Source organism: Haemaphysalis longicornis, unplaced genomic scaffold, assembly GCF_048455015.1.
Source record: "Haemaphysalis longicornis isolate Haplotype H1 unplaced genomic scaffold, Haemaphysalis longicornis Haplotype H1 scaffold_2, whole genome shotgun sequence".
Lineage (NCBI taxonomy): Eukaryota > Metazoa > Arthropoda > Arachnida > Ixodida > Ixodidae > Haemaphysalis > Haemaphysalis longicornis.
In genome coordinates this window covers 111,231,830-111,256,474 of record NW_027526295.1, presented here as the reverse complement: position 1 = coordinate 111,256,474, position 24,645 = coordinate 111,231,830, and the positions used below count along the sequence as shown (strand labels likewise).

General features: G+C 47.3%; 1 long non-coding RNA gene and 1 pseudogene across 1 annotated transcript; both read left to right on the top strand.

Moving 5' to 3' along the window:
* Positions 1–24,321, top strand: LOC144167298 (uncharacterized). Its single transcript, XR_013321931.1, has 4 exons — positions 1–126; positions 9,935–9,996; positions 18,952–19,044; positions 23,937–24,321. It is a non-coding gene; the product is annotated as an uncharacterized LOC144167298 (long non-coding RNA).
* Positions 14,308–14,906, top strand: LOC144170915 (uncharacterized; annotated as a pseudogene).
* Positions 24,322–24,645: the final 324 nt, after the last annotated feature.

The window sequence follows — 24,645 nt, the reverse complement described above, 5'->3', positions numbered from 1 at the left end:
GGTAAATGGGACCTAAATATCTTCTGACGGCACAATAAAACCACTGAATATTTCTGAAACACTGCAACGTGGACAATCAATAAGCCATGCTCACATCAGCGTTAGCTTTTGTGTTTCTTCTACTGGGTAAGCATTACTGATTTTGTGTGACAATGTTGGTTTCTGTTCTAATGCCGGCGTTCGAATGAGGAGTTCAATGGCTGCCGCTCACAATTGGTTGTAACCGACCAAGACGTTTGAATTAAAAAAACATTTCGGAAGAATATATGAATTCTAGGCAGACGGACAGTAACGCTTTGCTACAACGTTGAGCGGATTAGGATATATAATGAACTTGGTAATGCGTAACAAAGCTAAAAAAATCCCCGCATTTCCCCGAGGGGAAGAATGTGAAAGTGCGAATGCACGAGTTGAATGTGCGCGGTTCGGTAATGTTCGCGAAAGAGAGCTCACACACACACACACAACTACAAAGAAAGAAAGATGCATTTATTCACAGACACCTATTTGTGTTGTCGTTGTACTTGATTGCTAGAGCGGATCTCAGCTTTGAAATTTCGTGTCAGTACTCCTTTAAGCAGGTGCATTAGCCCTTCTCACGCCCGATTCTTGGCCAATCCCCCACGTGGGTATGTGCCATGTCAGCGGCCAGGCAGCGCGCGCCCATCTCCCCCCGTTGCCAAGGAAGACGAGGAGATTCCTGGCCAATCCCCCACGTGGGTATGTGCCATGTCAGCGGCCAGGCTGCGCGTGCCCATCTCCACGTGCGCGGACATCGTCGGTGGACGCAGGTTCAGGGTCGCTTAAGAAGTGCATTGCACTTAAAACTGCTCGCTTCTTGGTCTGTTTTATATTTTACACGTAGAAGTACCAAAGGCGTTCCACCCAGGGTGTTCTCTATTTTTTCGGCGGACAAAAAGCCATTGAAAAAATGTTTACTCGTTTGGTCCACAAAATTACATTTCTAAATAGAACAACAAGAAACAAGCTACCATTTTACATTTCGGCAAAACGTCCACGAAGCGTAACCGCCACTAAAATGCCTATATGTAATCGCGAACGCTTCAGTGTCTTTAGATTCTTGTATCTTTGTGATCATAAAGCGCTGCTAAACTCGGTCTGCCTTCCGAGTAGTTAGAGTAATGGCTAATTTACTCTAGGCGTTTTTTTAGCTATTGCAATATAAAAGGTAACCGTTGGTTCACTGTTATCAAAGACAGCATAACATTCACTTACCAGTAAATTCTACCTCTGATACTGAGCTTGCCACTGCCATGCAACTGGCAGCATTTCCTCTGACAGTCCCATTGTTCAATTCCCCAAGAAAGTATTTTACAATAATAATGTATATTGTGACTCCCTTTATTGAATCAAGTAATCATTTAGGGGGATGAATTCGCCTGATGTCCAAAGAAATACCAGCCTGTCCAGGAGGGTGTAAATAACTTCTACTTTTTAATGCAATGCAAAATATTTTACTGCTTGCACAAATTCAACAAAGCAAAGCTCTAAGAACGGTGAAAGCGGTTTGAAGTAGAAGAAATTGTATTACTTCTGAGTTAACGTTGTCAAGTACGAGCCAATACACAGATGTCGCAACATGGAATAGTCATATAATTTGTTTGTGAGTTGTAATGATAGCAGCGCCCTGTTGCTTCGTCTTCCCGCGTGGTCTTCTGCGGGAGGCATCTAAAATTGCAGTGCACGCTCACCTAGTTAAAAAGTTTCAGTCAACGCTAGAAATGTACCAGCGGTTCAAAGCTTGTTTAGTTTGTCTAGCAGCGTGGAGGTTTTCTTGATATGTCCTTTACTGGAATCGCATGGAGCTAACAGCCACGTTATGAGAACACCTACCGCTGTTCTGTGCCAACAATCGCACTGTGTGTTTCACGAACTAATGTATGTTCACAAACTCTTGTAGTCTTTTTAATCTTCTCGGCTAAGATGCCCCTCTTAAGTTCAGCTACACGGTCGCGCAGCTGACGGTATGAACGCTAAAAGATAATGACACTTCCGCATTGACTTTAACTTGGTTTGGCTCTTTTTGGCTGCTGATTTTGGCGCAATAATTGGTTGCCACCTAAAGGCTTGCTTTTGAGGCTGCATTCGAAGATTAGGTCATCTGGGAACTGTTACTTCCACCCTTTAAATATTCGGTTTTGACCGACTGTTTGCCACCTCAGCGCCTGCCTTATAACACCGAAAATACGTGGCGCACAAATACGAAGGAGCACATTTCTAAGCAATTTTTGCATGCCGTCCTAGAACAAAACACCATACTGCCCTTTACCCCACTGAGGTGTAATTGCGAACCCGGAAGATTCGTGCATAATACTGTATGTGGCCTTTTGGTAGGCACCGAACCCCAAGTGGCTAAAACCCGACATGTACGGTTGTAGTCCACAACAAGCCATTCCCTTCTTGATGGCAATCTAGTAAACATAATTTTTTTTTCGGAGGCTCTGCATAAACAGAATATAATTGCGGCCTGTACCGTGTTATGAGACTACGTATGTCAGTTTCTGATGCAAGGCAATGGTTGTTTCGCACATTATAATATTGCAAGTAAGGGCTCAAATGTCTTTCCATTTTCTTATTCACGTTTGTGCTAGCGGTTAAACCAATCATCATTTGGGCTACGTATGGTAATACCGAAGCGTGGCTTTCACCTTCGAATTTCTTCGCCCGTTCGGAAGAGCTCGGTTTGAATATTTGTGAAAACCAATAATAAGATACGACATCAAAATAAAAAACCCCGTAATTGAGTTTTTTTAGAAGATGAAAAGGGATCGATAGAGTTGTCCAAACTCGATGAATAACAATAAATTGGCACATCAAAACCTGATTTGTGTTGTACAAACTATTGTGGCTAAGCAGCTGAGCGATTGGGAATGGAGCACCTGGTGATTTTGCCAATTTCAAACGCGGACGCATCTTTCTGTACAGTATCAAAAAAGTAACATGTTTGCACTGAAACATGTGCGGCGGTCATAGATGATAGAGTGATATCCACTTATCCATCGCCACCAGCTACGGTGAACCGCGTAGCTGGTGTGTTGCCCCTACATCTGAAAACAAAAGAAACTTTCTGCGTTGCAAATCGAAATTTTCGCACAAAAGTATAGACGGCTGAACGGGGCATACTTCCCGGTGGTGCGGCATCTGCAAAAACATTTTAATACTAGATAATTCTTTTCAAACTGCAATACTTAGGTGATATACCCTGGTGACAAGCATCCTACTCCACCCCTTGAATTGTTCGTAGAACTGACTTACTTTGGCGACAATATTTTAATAAAAATATCAGTGAAGGAAGGAATGTTTCACATGCTCAGAGCTGGTCGGCGGCGCGGTCTTGGGAGATATTTCTGGTTGTTTTACAAAAAATGGGAGAAGAGGAGAGTATACGTTTTTTGAGATCATATGGTTGGGATCCTGACATCTATAGTTTATGTTGTCTTCAGAAATAGGGAGATCTTGAGCCTCCATCGCGTGCATTACCTGAAGGACCGGGTCGGGAATGTGGGTAGCCCTTTTTATCCTTGTCGGGTTAGGAGGTTTACTGCTTTCTTTGTGTGTGTACTGCAGAACTTCGAGACTTAATGTGCTGGATTCCAAAGCAACTGGCTAGCATCGGGATAGGCTGGGCAACAACTGAAATGTGGCGTATCGGTACTTCAAATTTTATTCATACCCTATCTGGCCCCCTGCGATACATATGTGGTGCAGGCTAGGAACATGTTTCCCTCTCACAGTCACCTCACCCTATATGGCCGTGATAGCCAGTTATTTGTGCGTGATAATGTAGCGTGCATTGTAGGCTAGTTTGGGTGTGTTGCGGGATAGAAATCTCGCTTTTATTTAGTCTTCAGAGTAAACTATTTTAGAAATATGGTAGACATTTGCAGACGGCAAGCTTGTTGTCGGGCTAGTTGTATACCATCGTGGCGCGTTTGCACTGTTGCGTATTACAAATACAGACAACACAAAAAGCGTGCACTGCGACGCAAAGACGGCGTCTTCAAATCAAGCTATACGTCTTTGCGTTTTCTGTCTCCGTGATACGTCACAGTGCAAACACCTAACAAATCTTTGCATATAAAAACAACGGTGCTCGGATTCGGGTTTCGCGGCGACCGATCCTGCCTTTTCATTACCGATAATAACGGCAGGCCCAGGGTCCTTCGTACGGATGTTTCGTGTGATCAATAAATAGAGTAGCTGTTTTATATCTGGACGAGTTCTGTGTGACTGACCGACATGTTTTCTGTTAGTACACTAACATATTCATTCGCACTTTTTGGGGGTTTGATTATTTTGTACAGTTCTCGTTCTTGTGCCTGACGTCCCGGGCGATAGACTGCATCGGCACTTCGGTTACCGTGTAGAAGGTTTTGGTACTGACAATGGCTAGAGCTTCCATTTAGAGACACGAATTGAGGACTGCGACACTGCTGTACCTCTTGTAGGCTACACTCGCATATATATGGTTTACTGACTGTCTAGGGCCCGCTCCCTCATCTAACAGCTAATAAAGGATTGCGTAGACGAGAAGGGGATGTTTGCAGAACGGGCTTTCTACGCGCAGCCTGTTGTGAAGAATGTCCACTGGTGTTTCGCTGCTACTACGAGCAGGCTTATAGCCTTGACGGCGGCGTTTTCACCACTAGTTCGCGTGCAGCTTCGTGGCTCGGGTTCGAGGTCGCCGTTGACAGTGCGTGTACGAAAGGTGAAGGTGCTGGGCAAGACGGCGCTGATAGTACGTGGGAGTGCACTAGGAGCGCCCGCGATGCAGCTTGTTTTGGCGACAGCTGCGTAGGGCGATGTCGGTGCCGCTGCGCAGAAGCACGCTTAACCTGTGGTGACATCGACACGGTACGCCCCTGGGCGCGTGCTCCCGAAGCGTCGGGCTTTGTGAGCGCTTGCTGGTTGTGGACGCGAGAAAGCTCTTGCACCGCTTGCAGCAGCGCTTTAGTCATAGATGCTTTGTCAACGTGCTCTTCAGGGCGGATTTGGGTGTGTTGTTCCGAGGGTTGGAAGGCTGGAATGTAGACGGTCTGCTGACAGGCTTCACTTCCTCGATATTCCAGCAGAGGCGTTGTCGGCAGCACAATGGGAGACGTGAATTCGTCGGGGTTAGCTTTGTATGCCACGACGTGGGTATCGTGCCAGTTATGTTGCGACTGCACTGGTGCAGGGCAGACTGTCAGTGCCGCGCTGCACATGATGCACGATGGTGGGCTAGTGATCAACCGCGTTAGATAAGATGGAACGGTGATGCAACACTCACTGGAGCCCTTGCTTGGGGTGGTAGAAGGGAAGAGGCGGACTGTGGCCGGTTGGCGTCTGTGACGACCTCGGCTGTGAATATTGTGTGTGTAGGTGTGGCTGCCGCGCTAGTGGTGAAGTCTACAATGGCGACACTCATGAAAGGAAACGACACCAATAGTGAAGAAGGTACTATGTGCGGCGGCAAAGCGTGCGCTGACCGTGCCTGTACCTCCGGCCCTGTAGGCCGAAAGCAGTCGTCCCAGAAGCCATAGGGTGCGAGCACCCCACCATGAAGGTCGTTATAGGGCGTTTCTCTTGGTTGTGGGAAGGCGAGGACGCAGCGGAGCTCGAAAGGACGAGTCTAGACAGGATGGAGTGCTTGAGCGGCCTAATGGTGACGTACTTCAGTGATAAGGTGGCAGCAAGCTTGAAACACAAACCTCAGGTGGCGTGCGTCGAACACCGGCATCGGCGGGTCTCCCCACGTCACCATGTCGCTGTGCTGCTGGCAGGGTATCACGTCCGGGTCACCACTTGTAGGAAGGGAGCCATGGAATCGGTTATGCGCTGTTGCTCTCCTACATTTTTGTAGGTGCGTAAGGCCCGGCCGGGGCTTAGAGAGCGGCCTAGACATGCGACTGCACCTGCACCGCTGTCCTGTTAGAACTCTGTGTCGCGTACAACTGCTGACCTCGCTAGGCACCGTTGATGATGATTGTGGTCGGATGCGGATGATGCTGATAGTGGCGCTAAATGCAGATGGTGTTGCCACCACTACACTCTAAGCAACAATTGCGCCCACCTCCCCGCGAGGGGAACCCTGTGTAGATGCGACGCATCGTGGGGTTCACTTGGTGTTTCCGTTAAATTGATTCTGAAATCGCGTGAAACGTGTCGGGAACGCGTATAATTATTATGTTTAAGATTATGATTATGTTTCATTGGTCAATCTTGGTCAATCTCTCTAAGTGGTATGCTTGGGGCTTCGCTGTCGCAATGACCTTTACTCCATCATTGTTGTTGTAAGTGCGAGCTTCTTTTCTTTTATTACCAGTGTTAACCATTACCCCATCATGCGTTGTATCAGTAGAATCTTGACGTAGTTTGAATGAGTCAAGGATGTAAGGCGCGTTCGTAGCATTTGATTCTGTCTCGGTTTTGTGGCGCAGTGGGAAGAGCACCATGTACCTCGCGTTTCGCCCACAGGGTCGTGGGATCGAAACAGGGCGCCGGTAACTGTTATTTTTTTGTAGTGTAGGTGGAGGGGTGTGGACAGACAACGCCGTAAAGAGGGACAAGGCGAGTGAATGAGATGCAGTGGCATCTTAAACTAAAACGTCCAGTCCGGAAACAACATAACAAAATCCCCACTTTCAAACAATGACGCCTTCGCCTTCTTTTAAAACTGACCAACACGCCGCAGACGCTACCTCTCAGGCCCACAACTTAACCCAAAGAAGGGTTGGAAGGGTCTGTTGTATTTTGAGGTTCAACGCACCGTCGCAAGGCAGGCGATCAGGGGCGCCGTAGTGAAGGCCTGCGGAATAAGTTTGACCATCCGGGGATCTTTAACGTGCTCCGAAATCTCACGCACACAGCCGTTTTAGATGCGACTGCATCTCATTCATTCGCCTTGTCCCTCCATACGGCGTTCTCCGTCCAGGCCCCTCCCCCTACACTATAAAAAAAATAATAGTTAGCGGCGCCCAGTTTCGATCCCACCACCCTGTGGGCGGAACGCGAGGTACATGGTGCTCTTCCACTGCGCCACAAAACCGAGACAGAATCAACTGCTACGAACACGCCTTATATCCTTGACTCATTCAAACTACGTCAAGATGCTAGTGATACAACGCATGATGGGGCAATGATTAACACTTCCAATAAAAGAAAAGAAGCTCCCACTTACAGCAACAATGATGGAGTAAAGGTCGTTGCGACAGCGAAGCCCCATACCACTTATAGAAATTGACCAAGATTGGCCAATAAAACATAATAATAATCATAAAACAATAATCATACGCGTTCCCGACACGTTTCACGCGATTTCAGAATCAATCCAACGGAAACACCAAGTGAACCTCACGATGCGTCGCATATACAGAGGGTTCCCCTCGCGGGGAGGTGGGCGCAATTTTTGCTTTTCGCCTCCATCAGAAAAGCAACCGCCACAGCCGTGAATCGAACCCGCGACTGTGTCTCTGTAGCACGACGATTAAAAATTGTTGAGGGTAGTCTTGATTCCTTCACGGATCTTCAGTGATTCGAAAGCATATTGCATAAATGCAGCAACATTGTTTAAAAACGATCCCTCGGCATCGATGTCACGATATTGTGGTGTACATTTTAAAACCTACGCACAGATTTTATCTGCAACTTTTTGGTTTAATCGTTTCTTCTGACATAAAAATTTTCCACTTTTTCAGTTGTCTCACGCTCTGTTTGTGTCGTCTACTGTATCCTATGGCCCTACCATTTGGGAACTTTCATTCTCGATTGAGCAGGCCCGTATGGAACTTAATCCGTATCGGGTGCTGCTGCGTGCCCGCATTGAATCGAGATCGATCCCGGTCCCGCTCCACCTTAATCGTGGTTCCTGAAGCGCGATTGCGGTTCCCCAGCGCCATCAGACGGAAGCAGTGGTACTCTCGTCCCCACTGGATAATGCTATACAAGGTGACAATTTCAAGTAACGCCACAAAGTTGTATCAAATAACTTCACTGAAATAAACGTTCGAAAACATTTATACAGTCCCGTATACCTGCCACCGTGAAAGGTTACCAGACGCCTTTACATACATACATTTCTGCACAATCTGCACAATGTCAGTACATCCTTTGGTAAAGACTGGGAGTATTTCCTTAAACAATTTGTACACTTATAGACCACCACATGGGCTCAAAGGCCACTACGTGCACAGTAAATTTGGAACTATTCATACCGAAAAGAAATAGAAAGAGTGGCCAATAATAGCACACGTGGGTTTTCGTGCACCTGTTCTGAAATGCTCCTATGGAATAAGGCAATGCGAGGAAGGCGAAAATACTTTACTCTTTTCCAAGCAATATGTATTTCGTTATTTTTAAGGTGAGTGCGCGTTTCACGGTCTGTCACATTTACTGTATATACAAAAGCTAGGGAATCTTCCGGATGAATTATGGGGAATTAGAGTGTATGTTGCGCAACCACTATTGGCATATGCATCGCCTGTTTAATGTGTCGCAGCACTTATTCTATACCTGGCGCAATTTAGCACGGGCCCTAGTCGGTGAAAACTCTTTTTAGAACCGATTTGTCTGAAGAACTGTACCTGCGGCAAAGAGTTATTTCGAGTGCTTATGCACAGTTATTTTTGTTTATTTCCTTGTTCGAACAGAAAAAGTCTGGGTAGTTCAAGCACTTTTTGGGGCACACGCACCGTTATCTGGGGCCATATTTTGTGTGTCGCACATATCAAGGGTAAAGACGTTTCTACAGCTAAGGACTTCGAAGCCATCGCAGACGAGTTGTTCAACTTTATGGCCTCCACTAACGGTGGTTCCAAGATTTTCGCTCTTTTCACCAATTGCCCGCTTTCACCATTGCGCCTTGATTTGTGCGGGAGGAATTCAAAGGATGAAGTGTTCAGAAAAAGATTTCGTCAGCCCACGACCCCATTTCTACTGCTGAGTGCCGCACATAGCAGGTGTTCAGGCTCAATATCCTGACCTTTTGCACCACCAAACTTTCTCCGACATTGTTGACTCGCAACACCAGTAGCGTATCCCTTCGTCTGTTCGTGATAAGTGACTGATCACCTTGAGACTGATCAGAGCGACGAAATTAAAAAGGCAAAAATTAGTCTGGAAAATAATTGACGTTTAGGAGTTACGTGAGACATACAAACGAGTTGCGGGACGCGCAATACTTGGTTCTCAGCGTTGTACATGCTTCGGTATGCTTATCGATGCCTGTTAGCCAACCAATACCTTCTCTGCAATTTACAAGGGTAATTCGTTAGCGATGTCCTCTAGATAGTTCATTTCGCCTACTTGGACCTCTTTCGCCTAAATTACTTTTTCTCTACATATGCAAATGAATCAGTCCAGCAGGGAAATCATTTCCCGAGTTCTTGAGCACTTTAATTTAAACAAAAAACTGGTTAGTAAGACATCGCGTGGTTAACATCACAAGGAAAGCTCTGTCGCCACAGATCACACACTCCCTGCCAAGCACAATATTTTTGCACGTTAACTTAATTTTGTAGTCGATCGAATCACGCAGAACATGGCGTCTAGAAATCTGACTATATTTTATCCTGCCTCTCAGACTGTCTATTTTAAAATTTAACTTCGGCCGTACCGGCTCATGCGTGTGGTAATGGATCAATATGAAGGTAATCTATCTCCGAGAAATAACATTCTTCGTAGATATGAAGCCGCTTGCCTTGCTTTAGTTTCCAGGGAACAGTGCTTCCACCTGCCCCATCAAATACAGGTGTGAGACACGGGGACTCTACAAGCCAAACACTATCGATTTCTTTTCAATAGTTCTATAAAAATATTTTCGCAAACAAAATCCATCGGAAATAATGCATTGAGCCCCCCATGTCCGCAAGGTCATCTCTAAGCAGTACTTATGAATGCTTTGCCTTGTGTAATAAAAATCCCATGTTGTTTTCAGAAACACACGCTTACTACCAGATAGGAAAGTATCTATGCGATGAAGACCCAGACGAAGCACAGGTGAGCACAATATTTCAGCGTATAGGACGCAAATACTCTGTAATACATTTGAGCTACCCGAAGAAAAATGTATTGCCAACAAGTACTTTTACGTTTATATTGAATTCATTGTAAATACAAGCAATCCAGATGCTTCCACAGTGCTACAGAACTTTATCATGGTCCGAGAGACGCATTTTTAGGTACAATTGTATTTAACTTCCTTTAACAGCATTTATACAAATTTACCACAAATTTTGGTACCACTCCATATCCATTTCTTTCTGTTTCTGGCTTTAATTGCATCATATTCCATTGTAAAATATAATACTCGAGAGCTCCTCAAAGCTTAGATTTAATGAATTGAAAAACCGTTATTGATCATAAAGTTTACCAGAGGGCCAGAGCTGTATGAATTTGGAGTGAATGAGTGGGTACCTAAGGAAGGGAGGATTGTGGTGGGTATTGGCCTAAAAACGCTTTCGTTTGTCCGGTTGTATTGTCAAGTAAGCTGAGTAATGAAACATTTATTCCCGTTCAAGCGGTGCAAAAGGAATGACCACTAATGAGTGGTGTGGGAAGTTCGGCTGTATTGTTGAATAATATTGGTATGTAAAGGAGCAACTGGCCGACGAAAACGGCTGCTTCCTGGGAACATTGTCAATGGATGTAGAATCACGTGTTTGGTTTTTACTTCCGTGCCACCGCGACTGATTTTTAATAAAGCGAAGTACGCCCTGTAAGGAAGCCAACTTTTTCTGGCAATGATCATGAATAATCATTTGCGAAGTGAAAAAAAAAAAATATCCTTCCAGTGGCCGGAATCGAAACTTGGACTCTTGGGTTATGAAGCTGGCGTCAATCCGACCACTCTATTTCCACATTTTTTTCCTTTACTGCATGGAAAACTGCCCTTAAAACAGCCTACAAAAGTTATGAGTAATCCAAGAAGATGCACATCACTGAAGCTACAATAAGCCGTCCGTTGCAACTTTTGCAAGCAGACGCACGCGTCCAACAGATGCAGCCATTCTGGTGGGTCACATTTCGCAGCATAAATGCTCCGCACCGACGCAGCTTGCTCCCGAAAAATGGACTTCGTTGGGCGAGGGGGTTCCGCGTGCCTGTCCGTCATGCGGCACTTCTACAAGCTATACAATCTGATCACAACAAATATATCATAGGGCACTCCAGTAACATTTCGGCATGGTCGAAGCGGAGACCAAACAGCAGGTACCGATTTGTGCCGTACACCCAAAATCGAAATGTTAGGTCCAAGGAAAGAACTCCCGAGAACCGCCATGGGTATTCTAGAAAACGGGTGCGTACCTCAAAAGTAGCACATACTCTTAACGTGGCTTTCGCCAGTCGACAAGACGGCTTTCGACAAGACAGCTTCGACAAGAAAGCTTCACAGTCAACCATAACCATCGTTAGAGCGAGGGCTGCATGATTTTTTATTTTACGGCAGTAACGTCCGTGTCCCGCCTGCCCTCGAGAAGGTCGGAGTCAGTTTCGCTATGAAAGTTTATCTCACTAATCCCACGCAGCGAGCTGTTAACAGTGCGATGTGGCGCTAACATTATTCGCAGACCAAGTATGACGGTCTGGCTCAAAAAGCTGTCAGATAGTTTCAGTTTCTAAATCAACGAGAACGTACAATCATTGGCCGGAACTTCGGCAGAGCTCTGACGGCCGCCGTTTGCAGCTGCTGTCCCTACGCTTTTCGACACACTCTCATGGTTGGTCACAGTGTGAGCTTCGTGTCACGGGATCAGCGGTGGTGGCAATACCGCCATCTTGTATACGCAAGGTTCCCTTGCGGGGCTCGGCTGGGCGCAATCCCGCCCTGTGTGTCTATCAGAAAATTTCCCCAGCTTCCCTTAGGGGAACCCTGAGTAGTATGCGAAGCATGAGGTCGGCGTCTTCGTGTTCAGGGTGGGCGATTACGTCAGGAGGATGCTGCTCGTTGTTCTTGTTCTTGTGCACGTTGGTGTTATTAGATCAGTTCCGCGACGATCTCCTCGTCGTTGGCCGGGTTGTACTCCTTGCGTTAGTCAGCGATGAGGTCCTTGTTGTCTGCGTACCGCTTTCTATAGCGGTTGTTCTCGACCACGTCCCCGGCCTCGATTCGGAACGGCACGTAGGCCAGGACCTGCTCTCGCATGTAGTCATCCAGCCGGTTGTTCATGGTGTAGTGACGGCAGCGAATGACAAAGGGCCGGTCGCGGAGGACGTAGTTACCCGGCGCGCGCACATACCGCCGGTACTTGCTTGCAAAGTCCGGAAGGCACACGTCGTCCATTCTTTGCGACGTTGACGTGCCGCTTCAGCTACCAGAGCCCGAAGTTCAGAATCTGCTTGCCGGCATTGACGTTTCCTTACGGCTTCGCGAGCTCGAAGTTCGAGATCGGCCTGTCACCGCAGCCGTTTTGTGGCAGCAGCTCGAGCCCTCTTCTCCGCGGCGCTGCCCGCGGCTCTGACACTGGCGTTGACGCTGGCGTTGAAGGTGGCGTTACCACGGGCAGCCCGTGGCACTCATCACAGCGTTGCGAGAGGAGGTTCCCCTACTGGAAGATGAGGACGGTGGTTGAACGCGAAGCTATCTCGTGATGGATTCTTTGGTTGGCAAATCTCTAGTGTAATGCTGCCACAATCTTCATAAGCTGTGCCTGGCCAGGCTGCGCAGTGGGGGTGTGGATGCCGCACAACGGCGCCCACACAATGGCAGAGGGAACAAGCGCGACCATACTCTGCTTGGCATCTAAAAATGGCTTTTCGCCAGTACCGGTCTTTACGGCGCCCAGCTCCAGGTTGTCGACATCACATATGAGAATACTCCCGCCGTACGTTTACATTCACCGAAAACATATCCCTTTATTATTGTGCATTTTTCCGCCTCTTGCCACAATGAGCGCCATCGCCAACTTCACCTTTGCGCCTAGATTACGCTTTTCCTACGGGAACTTGTGTTTTTTGTGTACTTAAGTTCCCCAGGATCAGGACAGTTGGCCTGAGGTAGACTTGCGCGAACATAGTGATCATTGACTGTTCCTCCTGTTATTGTCATTCCCGGTCTTTAGCACCGCCCTTTTCGTTTTGGGCGAAGCCTAATCGCAGATAGCCCCTCTTTACAGAGTGTCATCACCTTCGAAATAGTGTAATACTGACCTGCACGCCTATGTAGTTTGGTGCAAACACAGTGCATGCTTTAAATTATGCCTGAAAATGTCGATATCGCGTTCTGAAAGGAATATCCGGAGCTTATGTATCTTCCATCTTGTCGGTAGCCTGTATCGCTGACGCAGTAGTAACTAGTACGAAGACTAGTTTTCAGGCTGATGAATTGGCCGTTCCAGGGCAAGAATAGCGCCACTAGCGTTGATTCCGACGAGCAGAACTGGTGCTATTTAGGACCCGGTTGCTGGTGGTTCTGTCGTACTGTATGGCTAATCACGGACAACGACTGTGATTATAGCCTTCGAGGCTCCGTGCGCCTGCATATCGCGCTTTCCGTTTGAACTTCATGCGCAAAAGTCGCGCCTTGCGCGCGCTACCGACAATTTTAGAAAAATTTCTAATGTTAATTACAGGTCGTTTGAAAACAGGCCGTCCAAATATGAACCAGAATCTCCCTATAGTTGGTCCCTGGGGGCGAATTAAACTGCACAAGTCATCATCAGATAACACCGGGCCCCCAAAAGTAATGGCAGTACCGTCAAGCGTATGCTCAGATAAATTAATGTGAAAAGGTCTCTTGGGCCATCTAAATATTTCACACGACAAAAGACCGACTGCTAAAATGTCGCTGGTCGCAATTTGGATTTAGAGAAAAAATTTCAGATTTAATAAAAAAAACCAAATAGAAATAAACATAAACTCCACATTTTGCGCTATCTATTTTTCTATCCAGCGAATGTAGATTCGCGTGATACTTAACAAAGAAAAAAGCGCAAATACGTGCAACAAAAACTTTGTGGTCTGTCGTATTTTAGAAGCGGGCGGTTGTGCACAGGAGGACGTCGAGGTTGATTAAATGCTATTGTAGTGTGTTACAAACGAATGAAGATAGTATTCATTACTGTAGTGTCCATGAACAGCCAATGTGGAAATGTAGGTTGGCAACCGGGATCGGGGAAGCCGCACCCAACAAGGCATTGTAGTTTGGAATAAACGGTGGTGTTCTCCTCAGCTGATTCAAGGTCGTATTGCGCACCTCCCAAGACGTTACAATGGCGACGAGGAGGCGTCTGAACAACGCAACAACTGCCAAGTGAAGATTATAACATGAACGAAGCCGCCTCCACTCGTACAATGACCGAATTTTGCGGTATGGCGCAAAGCTCGCTTCCCGCCTTTCCCTTCTTCGACGCGCGTGCCACTGACGCCAATAACGTCGGCACCGAATGGTTGCGATGGGTGAAACGCTTCGAAAACTTCATCGTGGCCTGCGGCATCACCAACGACGCCCGGAAGACGGCCATGCTAGTACACTACGTTGGGAGGAAGTCTACGATATCTACTGTACGTTACCCGACACCCCTGCCGCCGCAGCTACTTCTACCGTTTCAAGCACCGGTACCCCCGGCGCCGCAACTTCCCTCTACTCTGCAGCCCGCCAGAAGCTCGACAACTACTTCACGCCACGGGTGAACACTACATTCGAGATCTACCGCTTCCGTCAAGCTAAGCAACTGGAAAGCGAATCGCTAGACACATTCTACGCCAGACTGCACCAGCTCGCGAAGCACTGTGCCTTTGCTGATGCTGACACCGAGATCAAAAAACAAATTCTACTTTCTACGACGTCAACACGCCTCCTCCGATACGCCATACAGCACGACCTGGACTTGGCAGGCATCCTCAGGCAAGGCAGATTGTTCGAGGAAGTTGAACACAACCTCTCTGTGATGGAACACGACCATCAGTAGAGCAAGGACAACGTAGCGCCCGTAATTGCTTTAAACACCAAGCAAACCTCACGACCTCATCATCAGCTGAAGCACCGAGGAAAAGCTTCTCGTGAGCCCCCACGCCGACAACAAGCAGATGCAACGTGCTACAACTGTGGAAAATCGTGTCCTCACAGGGAAGGACGCTCCTGCTGCCCCGCCCGCGGCAAGCAGTGCAATGCGTGCCACAAAATCGGACATTTTGCTCACGTGTGCCGTTCTGCACGCAAAACCATACACGCAGTCTTGAGGGACAGTGGCACTGACAGTGAGTAACACGTGTTTATGACTTCAGCCATCTCTCAAGCAGCGACCACCTCTCCACAGGTGGACATCAACGTCGACGGTGAACCCATTTGTTTTACGATTGACACTGGTGCTATCGTGTCCGTGGTCAGTTCGAACGACGTGAAAAGTCGTTTGAGCAAAGAAACGTTGTCCAAAACGTCAACGAAGTGTTCGCTTATGGTGCAAGTTCTTCGTTACCGTTACTCGGAAAGCTGGACGTTGTCATGACATACAGGGAGCGCAGCATCCACGAAGCGCTCTACGTCGTGTCTGGAGATTGTGCACCGCTCCTCAGCTTTTCTGCAGCATCTCGTCCGGGACTACTCCAGATCACATACAGTTTAGAAGAGGTAGCAACCAGGCTGCACCCAAGAGTGGCATACCCAGAGCTCTTCCAAGGTGTTGGCTGTCTCAAGGACTTTCAGGTACACCTTCATGTTGACCCCGCTGTTCAACCAGTACCACAACCACACAGACGCATCCTCTTCACCATGCAGCAGCCACTGGAAGAAGAACTTGAGCGCCTGCAGTTCTCGACACAATTGAAAGGGCTGAAGGACCAACCCCCTGGGTATCTCCAATTGTAGCAGTCCCAAAGCCACATGACCCCCAGCAGATTCGAGTGTGTGTTGACATGCGATGTGCCAATGAGGCCGTCCAGCGTGAGAGACATGTCACACCAACAGTGGATGACATCGTTGTTGCTTTGAATGGCTCCACTGTATTCTCCAAACTCGATCTGAAAGATGGATACCACCATCTAGAACTTCACGCACCATCCCGTGTGATCACCACTTTCTCTACGCATGTGGGACTCTTCCGATACAAGCGACTCAAATTTGGCATCAACGCAGCAGCCGAGGTCTTCCAGGACACCATATGTCAGGTATTAGCCAACATCCCTATCGTGCTCAACGTGAGTGATGACATCCTGGTGTATGGAAAAACTGAGAAGGAGCATGACGAAGCATTACAGGCGACACTGGAATGCTTACTGGCGAGTTGTCTCACATTGAATGACAAGAAGTGCAGGTTCTACAAAAGGAGGTTACCTTTTTCGGGCATCTGTTCTCAAGCAAAAGCATACAGCCAGACCCCACAACGGTATCTGCAATACTGGATGCATCACCACCCTCTAGCGCCAATGAAGTGAAGTCTCTCCTTGGTGTTGTCCCCTACTGCGGTCGGTTCATACCGAACATGGCCCACCTCACACAATCACTCAGAAAACTCACAGCCAAAGGTGAAGACCGGTGTTGGACAGACGAACAGCAGAACGCCCTGGATGAACTGAAGGGAAAGCTGTCTGAAGCCACGGCGCTTGCCTACTTTGACCCAAGGAAAGACATCACGCTCATTGTTCATGCTGCTCCCCATGGCCTTGGCGCCATCCTCACGCAGACATCCGGAGGTGAAACCAGAGCAGTAGCATATGGAAGTCGGGCCCTCTGTCCAGTTGAGGCACGTTACTCGCAAATCGAGAGAGAAATGTTAGCCGCGGTGTGGGGAATTGAGCATTTCCACATCTACCTGTACAGATCAGCATTCTGCGTACTGACAGACCACAAGCCATTGGTCAGCATTCTGAGCAACCCTCGCTCTTTGCCGTCAGCACGTCTAGAGAGTTTGGCACTCCGAATTCAACACCCCAGTGGTCCAAGCAACCCTTCTGACTACCTGTCTCGTCACCCAGTAAACGCCACAGCACCGTTCCGACGCATGGAGTGAATTGCTGAAGAGTATGTAAATTTTGTCGTGTCCCACAGCATGCCTCGTGCTATGACCATGAAATAAGTGACCAAAGCAACGATAGCTGACCCTGGGCTCAGCTCACTCAAGCAGGCCTTAAATCGGCCTCAGCATGATAAATGCTGGAAGAGCACAAGATTATGGCCCTTCTCTCATGTAGCGACAGAACTGTCAGTTTGTCAAGAAGGCCTGGTGTTGCGAGGCACGCGGATTGTACTCCCAGCACAGCTCCACGCAAGGGCAGTGCACCTTGCACATCGAGATCACCAAGGCATTGTCAAGACAAAACAGCTTTTACGTGAGAAGGTGTGGTTGCCAGGGATAGACTCTCTTGTGGACCGGACGGTGACGAGCTGCCTGGCATGTCAAGTCAACACACCTGCACACCAGCGTGATCGTTTGCCAATCCAGGAACTGCCTCGAGGTGCATTAACTGAGCTATCAGTGGACTTTGCTGGCCCTTTTCCTGATGGCAAGTATGGCATGGTGGTTGTGGATGACTTTTCAAAGTACCCAGTTGTCAGCATCATACACACTCTTGCAGCACCTACAGTCATCAAGCATCTGCGCACTATCTTTTCTCAGTTTGGCTGCCCAGAAATCGTTAGGTCTGACAATGGCTCACCCTTTCAGAGTGATAGTTTTGCAACGTTCACTGATGAGCTTGGGTTCAAGCATCATCGCATCACTCCACAGTGACCAGAGGCTAATGGAGATGCCGAACGATTTATGTGCACCCTCAAGAAGTCTATACTCTCAAATCGAGTCAGCCATTTGGATTGGACCAGTGAGCTTCCGTCATTTTTGCTTGCCTATCGATCAACACCCCATGGTTCCACAGGAAAATCTCCATTTGAACTCGTGTTCGGGAGACCCATGAGGAATCTTCTTCCAACGCTTGCGCTTGGTGCTCACAACGCAGCCTACTCCGAAGCTTAAAATCAGACGTTCTATCATGCCTTGAAGTGAACCAGAGAACGGTAGGACGTTTGGCCTTAGGCGCGCACGGAAAAACAACCGACGAAGCAGTACAGGGAGATATGGGCTGGGCTTCGTTTGAAGTTACAGCAGCACAGTGTAAAATATGTTTTAAGACGAGGTTGAGAGCAATGCTTCAACGAAGGTGGGCAGCTAAGGTTTGTAGGTACCTATATTTGAAAAGCGTGGACACGCAGTGGTAAAGGAAGACTAGAAGGCTAACGATGAAATACGGAAAGAACAGTGGAGAATCCAAAACAGCCAAGGTAACCAAAAAATAGGCAAGGCAAATTGAAACGAACAAATGGAGAGAAAAAATGGAAGATAATGAAATGAAATGAAATAAATGAAATAAATGAAATAAAACGTCGTTACAGATGTACAGCGCTGAGAAATTGAACATCAGAAAGACAAAATTTTATGTTAATTTCCAGGGCAGTGCTTTGCTTTTTGAGGCTAGAGCAGGTTGCCTGCGAACTAAGAGCTTTGTGGGGAAGTATTCACAAAATTATAGGGTATGCGGGGTCTGCGCAAAAGAAACAGAAACTATGCGGCACATTGTATTAGATCGTGAGGGTATCCATCCAAATCTACCTGAGGGAAATTGTCGGCTTTCATAAGCCCTAATATTTAAGGGTAGCACGGGAGAAGTTAACTTCAAGGCTGTCGAGGGGACGAAAAGAAGATTAGAATGCTGGTGGACGAAAAGCACAGAGGAGAGTATTGCCTAAGACAGTTACCACCTGTTACAGAAAAAAAGTATTTTGTGCCTAATAAGCTTTTTGTGACTGCCCTAAGCAGCGCTAGTATTAAACCAAGACAATAATAGGTATATTATTCCTTTTGGGTAAGATGACATGTCATCACCCCGCTACAAAGGTGACACCAATAGCAATTATCATCATCGCAATCGCTAAGGAGCAATACACAAAACTTCTAAAAGGGTTAAATATACAATCAAAAAGCTACCAATCTCACTTACCACTCCCCCATCATTTTCTCATTTTAGAAAACACTACAACAAGACTGCATCTACTACTGCAAGGAGGGTGACTATGGAAGTTGGAAAACATGGAGTCACAAGAATGGTACCCCTTGTGACGTAAGTGAATATATAATTTAAAACAGGTTTTAGTTGGATGTAAATGAATGTCGTGTGCGTATCATTGCTGTTTTTTCAACATTTAGCCAACTAAGATAAATTTACGCGCTTGATAACAGCAAAACTGTTACAGATACAAAAGAATTGTGTTACATTTGAAAACATACACAAAAGCTTTAACTTTTGAACAAGACACTCAGTTCTTGGGCCCACCGGCTGTTGTAAAAAATATGAGGCATAACACATCAAATTGTCTGCTTAAAAAGGGGACAAAAAGTTGTCACTGTAAAAGCGCCGTGCCTAAAACAGTTCGATATTATGCCGCCGTCAGCAGAGAAAGACTAGGGCCGGAAGGGTGCGCTTGGCTACCATTTTCCTAGTTCCAGCAAAAGAAGAAACAAAGTGGAATTCACACTCTGCCACAAGTAAACATGCACAGATCCCACAAATAAAGCGACAGCTCAGAGATGCAGTTGCACCAGATGTGAAATATATCGCTGATTGTCAAATCGCCCCCTCATAAGTACATGTCGCCATTTCGGGGCTCGAATATATTCAGTGCATGACAAAAAAAAGGTTTGATGGATTTTGAGGTTGCGCAGATGGACACAAAGCACCGCAAAATACTCGCTTTTTCGTTCTTGCAGTACACTTGATTGTGGTACTACCTTGATTTATTCCTACTCCATAGGGGGCATGACCTGTACAACTATAACATGAAAAACGGGAGTCATAGTTGTGTCCCATAGAAAACGTCAACAGCCCGGAGGAGGATGTTGTGGAAGTAAAGAAGGTATAAGCAGAGCGTGCATGTCGTCATCTTTAGTGCATGAAGGAGGAGGAAGCGCGTTCCCAGTTCTGCCCTACCGTGGCATCTTGGTTCCTTGCGGTTCACAACAGCAGCATTTGACAGTGTTGCCCCAGAAGCAATTCGAAGGAAGGTGGCGTTCGTAGACTGTGAGGATGAATGCAACCTTTTCTTAGTAATTACCTAAATGATATGTATATCTACGTGACTTTGACGGCACGACATGCCATCAAGCAAGGTGGTGTTCTGAGCCCCACATTGTTCAGTATATGCCTTATCCGCATCGCAAAGGTGTTACTTTAGGGAGTTCCCATCCCGCCGTATGATCATGGCATCGGCACCCGAGATTCTGGCAGGAACACCAGAAACGTACCAGAAAAAGTCCACAAGGCTCTGTTCACCATTGAAAAATACCTCAGCAGCTCGGGCTGGCTCTGCCTTCTGAGAAGTGCATTCCCGTGGCATTCACCAAATGTGATGTACCTCGATACCGATTGGAGATAAATGGCGCGATGTACCAAGTGTTCCCAATCAGAAATTTGTAGGCCTTGCAATTTATCGTTGGCTGTCCTGGGCTCCCGTATAAGGCCGCTAAACCAGAGACTCCATTCGTTCGTTCACGTTTGGAGGATGATGACGGGAAGCAACAGGGCTTGCTCAGTGTCAGCACTTTTGCTACTCTACAAAGCGCTCTTCTTAGGCCTCTTGCGATGCTACCTACCGGCTTTACATGCTGTGTCTAGCACAGACTTGAAGCTTCTCGATAGCTGTCAAGCTCGAGCACTGCGAACATGTCTGGGCCTTCCAAATGCACCTACACGAGAAAAACCTTTTGTGAGGCAAGGTGCTTTTCTCCGACCACTCCCATTGGCACAAATGGCTTCGTACTGCTGTGTGATTAACCCAGACCGAAGCTGCCGTGCTTGTAGGCGGCATGAGTTGTGTGCACTATTGTACCTGGAATAGGCAAAAGCCGTGTATGCTCGCATCGGCCGTTGCATAATTTGTCCTGGAACATATTCACACCCCCAACCTAGACAGCGTCCAAGTGTACACGGATGGACCTGTGACTTCGGCCTCTTAAGCAATCGCCGTATGGATTCCGCCAGAGGGATGGTTGATTAAAGAAAAGCTCAGACAGAATGCCCTCCACCGCCGCTGAGCTAGCAGCTGTCAGAGCACCACTCTTTTACATAAGCGGAAGTACTGCTCGGTGGTGGACAATTCATTCCGATTCCCGGTAAGCCTTGCAACTAATACATAAACCGCCCGATTGTCGCAGCTAACTTCTCTGGGCTATGAACGAAATATATACAAGAACTGTGCGCGAAGGACGTAAAAATGGCCTTCAGTGTCTACCCGGTTATTCTGGTATGACGGGCAGCAACGTCTCCGATGCGGTTGCCACAAAAGCCCACCACCTCAACTACACCGTTAGAATCACGTTTTTCAACGATCATAGCATAGCAGGGGCTTTTTACCTACAATAGCAACTGCAGCTGCCGGCTTGGCAGGATCCTCTGAGAAGGCACGCGCCCCTCCATGTGATAGACCCAAAGTGCGATTTCAGACATCTGCGGGTTCTGCTTAAGCGCACTCCAGGTCTGCTACATCGCCGGGGGCCTTTCTCGTGTGTCCTTCTGGCAGAATACCAAACTTTACCCGTAAACCATGAACTCAGCGGCTGCCGCGGCTTGGACTGGCTTCACGGCTTCCAGATGGCGTACGGAGCCTGCGAATCCAAGAATATAAAAGCGCCATCGTTTACTGCACGGTAAGGAAGCACTCAGGTACGGACGGCCCCACAGGCACCCCTGTCGATCCTCCGCCACACGATATAGACGAAGGTGCATCGTTTGTCGGCATAGCAACGGAAAGCGACCTAGCACACAAGCAGCGTGCCCAGACCGATTGGCGGGGCTCGAGCGACTACTGCACATGACGCGACGTAGCCACGCCAAGCTTATAAAAGTGCAACTATGGTGGATTCTGCCTCAAAATATTCGCTGCTCATGAAGTCCTTCGAGCCCACAACAAGAATGAAGTACCTCCTTGTGATCCCCACTAGTCTCACCGAAGAATTCTCGGAAGCGTGCCACTGCGAACCATCGTCAGAGGACGTAGGCACGGCACGTACACTGGCGAAGATAAGGGCGAAGTAATTTACATGCCTACCCTACAGCGACGTATCCCAGTCAATCTGGAGCTTCCCTACTGCCAAGGACGAAACAAGCGGCCTAGGACACCTGCCGATCCTCTGCAGCCGGTCCACGTCCCATCTGTGCCCTTCCAACAGTTAGGAAATGGTATTCTGGGCCCATTCCCTCTGTCAGAAGCCGAGAACAGTTGGATTGAAGTAGCGACAGACTGCGTGACGCGCTACGCCGAGACCACCGCTCCTCCGAAGGAGACCACACAAGAAGACCCAAAGTTATTAATTCGCCAAGTTGTGCTCCGACATGGAGCCCCTGAAATCCTAATCACTTACACCGGAATGGCCTTCACTGCGGAGGTGATGCAAGGAGTCTTATGCTACGGGATTAGCCCGATCGAAAACGACGGCGTGCTACCCCAAACGAACGGACGAACGGAACACTTCGACAAGACGACCTCAGATACGCTGCTTCTTTACATAGACGTTAAACATAAGATGTGGGTTAAATTCCTCCCTCATGCCACGTTTGTGTACCACATACCTATGCAAGAGACTATGGTAATGACAGCGTTCGAGATTGTCTACCGAAGACGGCAGAATAGGTTGGTTGAGGCCACCCTCCCGCATGTGGAAAACGAAGACCTCAACGCCCACGTTCAAGGATACATGCAGCGTGCACATGATGCCCGACAGCTTGCTCCAGTTTGTACAACGGAGCAGAAGCTCGTAGATGCCGAACGCTACAGCTTCCAACGCCGAGCAGTCGACTATCACGCAGGTAATCTTTTGTGTTTTTCGAAGTCAGTCCGACGAAGGGGCCTCGTCGAGATACTCCAGCAATGGTATCATCGGCCCTAGCGAATTCAGCCATGCGTTGGCCAGCTCATCTACGAGGTTGTTCGTTACACTGGCTCAAGCAGGTCCCGATGACCCACGCTGCCCCATTTCGTGCACGAGGTTTGCTAAAAGCTTTACTACGCCAGATTATCAACTTTGTATTGTTTGGACTGACTTTTTTTATTTTCACCATCGGGTCCCTGCAGTCTTAGAGGGGGTAATGGTGCGAATAGTTCTTTTTTTACTGAAGTGTTTTGTTTCAAACGTTTGGCCGTGCCGAACTCCTTATATGTTTTGGAAGCGACGTGCATTTGTCCTTTATTCTACTTTGTGTGCCACACGGGCTATCTTATTTGATAGAGTGCGCGGATTATTTATCACCGTGCGAGCGACCGAATGACGAGTGAGTGGTGCCCACGTGGCCAGAATGTTCTCGAGGCCGCTCGGGCAGTTTGAAGGAAGCACGCTTTAAAAATACTACTCTTTAATAATAAGTCGCTGTACGCGTGAGCTTGTGATAGCGACTCAACTGCGGCCGTAACGAATGTCCGCCAATCAGACTCCAAACCCACCAAGTCTAACCCGATCCCCTCCAATTGTTCATAGGCCACGTTGTTATTCTTTTGCCTCCTGCTGCTTCGGTCCAGCAGTGTATCTCATGTTACACTAACGCCGCATATGAAAGTCATGATATGCATTGTCATACCGAAACCGTCTAGCATTCACACTCCGCTATAGCACCCTATCACCTGTTCTTATAAGGTTTCTAACAATTTACACGGAAAATACAATTTCGCACCGTCATGTCATGTACAATTAATTACTGAAATAATAGAGTAGCCTATTTCGCACTACTAGTTTCGTCACTAACTAGTAAAATGCTTCCCGCACGTAAACATGCAGAAATTGACAATACGGTGTAACTGCAATACTTAGACAGCAGATATATGTGTTTGAAATTATTGCTTCTTTTTGTTTAGATCAAACAACATGAGTAACGAACACTTTTGAAAATGGATGCTTTCATCTCGCAATATTTAGTTAAAATGGTTTCACATCAATATCTTACACTTGGTGTATTTTCTTTTTTAGATTAACGGAAAAACTGGAATTTGTTTAAGCTCAACAGACAGCTCCAACTGCTATAGGAACGATAGCAGCGAAGGGAAGAAGTTCCTGGAAAAGACGCACACAGAGCCGGAAGACGTCCCCACACGCACAGAGGAGCCATCACAGCGGGAGACACAAAAAACTTCTACAAAGCCCGAAAAACCAACTCAACAAGATCACGGCAATAGTCAAAAGAAGTGCAAAAACCACAAAAGCAAAAAAAGGAGCTTGGATTAGTCTGGTTGGTAGGCACCCCGAATGTAATAAATCATAGCAGACACTACGAAAAAAGTTGTTCTGCCTGGCCCATGTTATTGAGCAAATAAAAATGCTATTACACTTTCGCACAGCGAGAGTACATTAAGACATTATTTGAGAACGCCAGAAAGTGTGCGCTTCATTGGGGGGGATTGGAGTGTTTTTTTTCAGTTGAGAAACAATAGGTATTACCTAGCTGCTTTATTAGAAACTTCAAGCTCTCTTCCTTTCTGCCCTTCCTACATTTCTAGGAGACATGAACTCCTGAGTGTAGTCTGAGGACACAAATTTGACAAATAAAGAAGGATAGGCGCAAGAAAATTATTGGCGCCTCTCGGGCACAGGAGCCATTTGGTGTAAAACAACGCCGTAGTGATGCTGTGCCACAAAGCTGTGTCACAGAATACGAACCATTCAAATGTCTTTATTACCG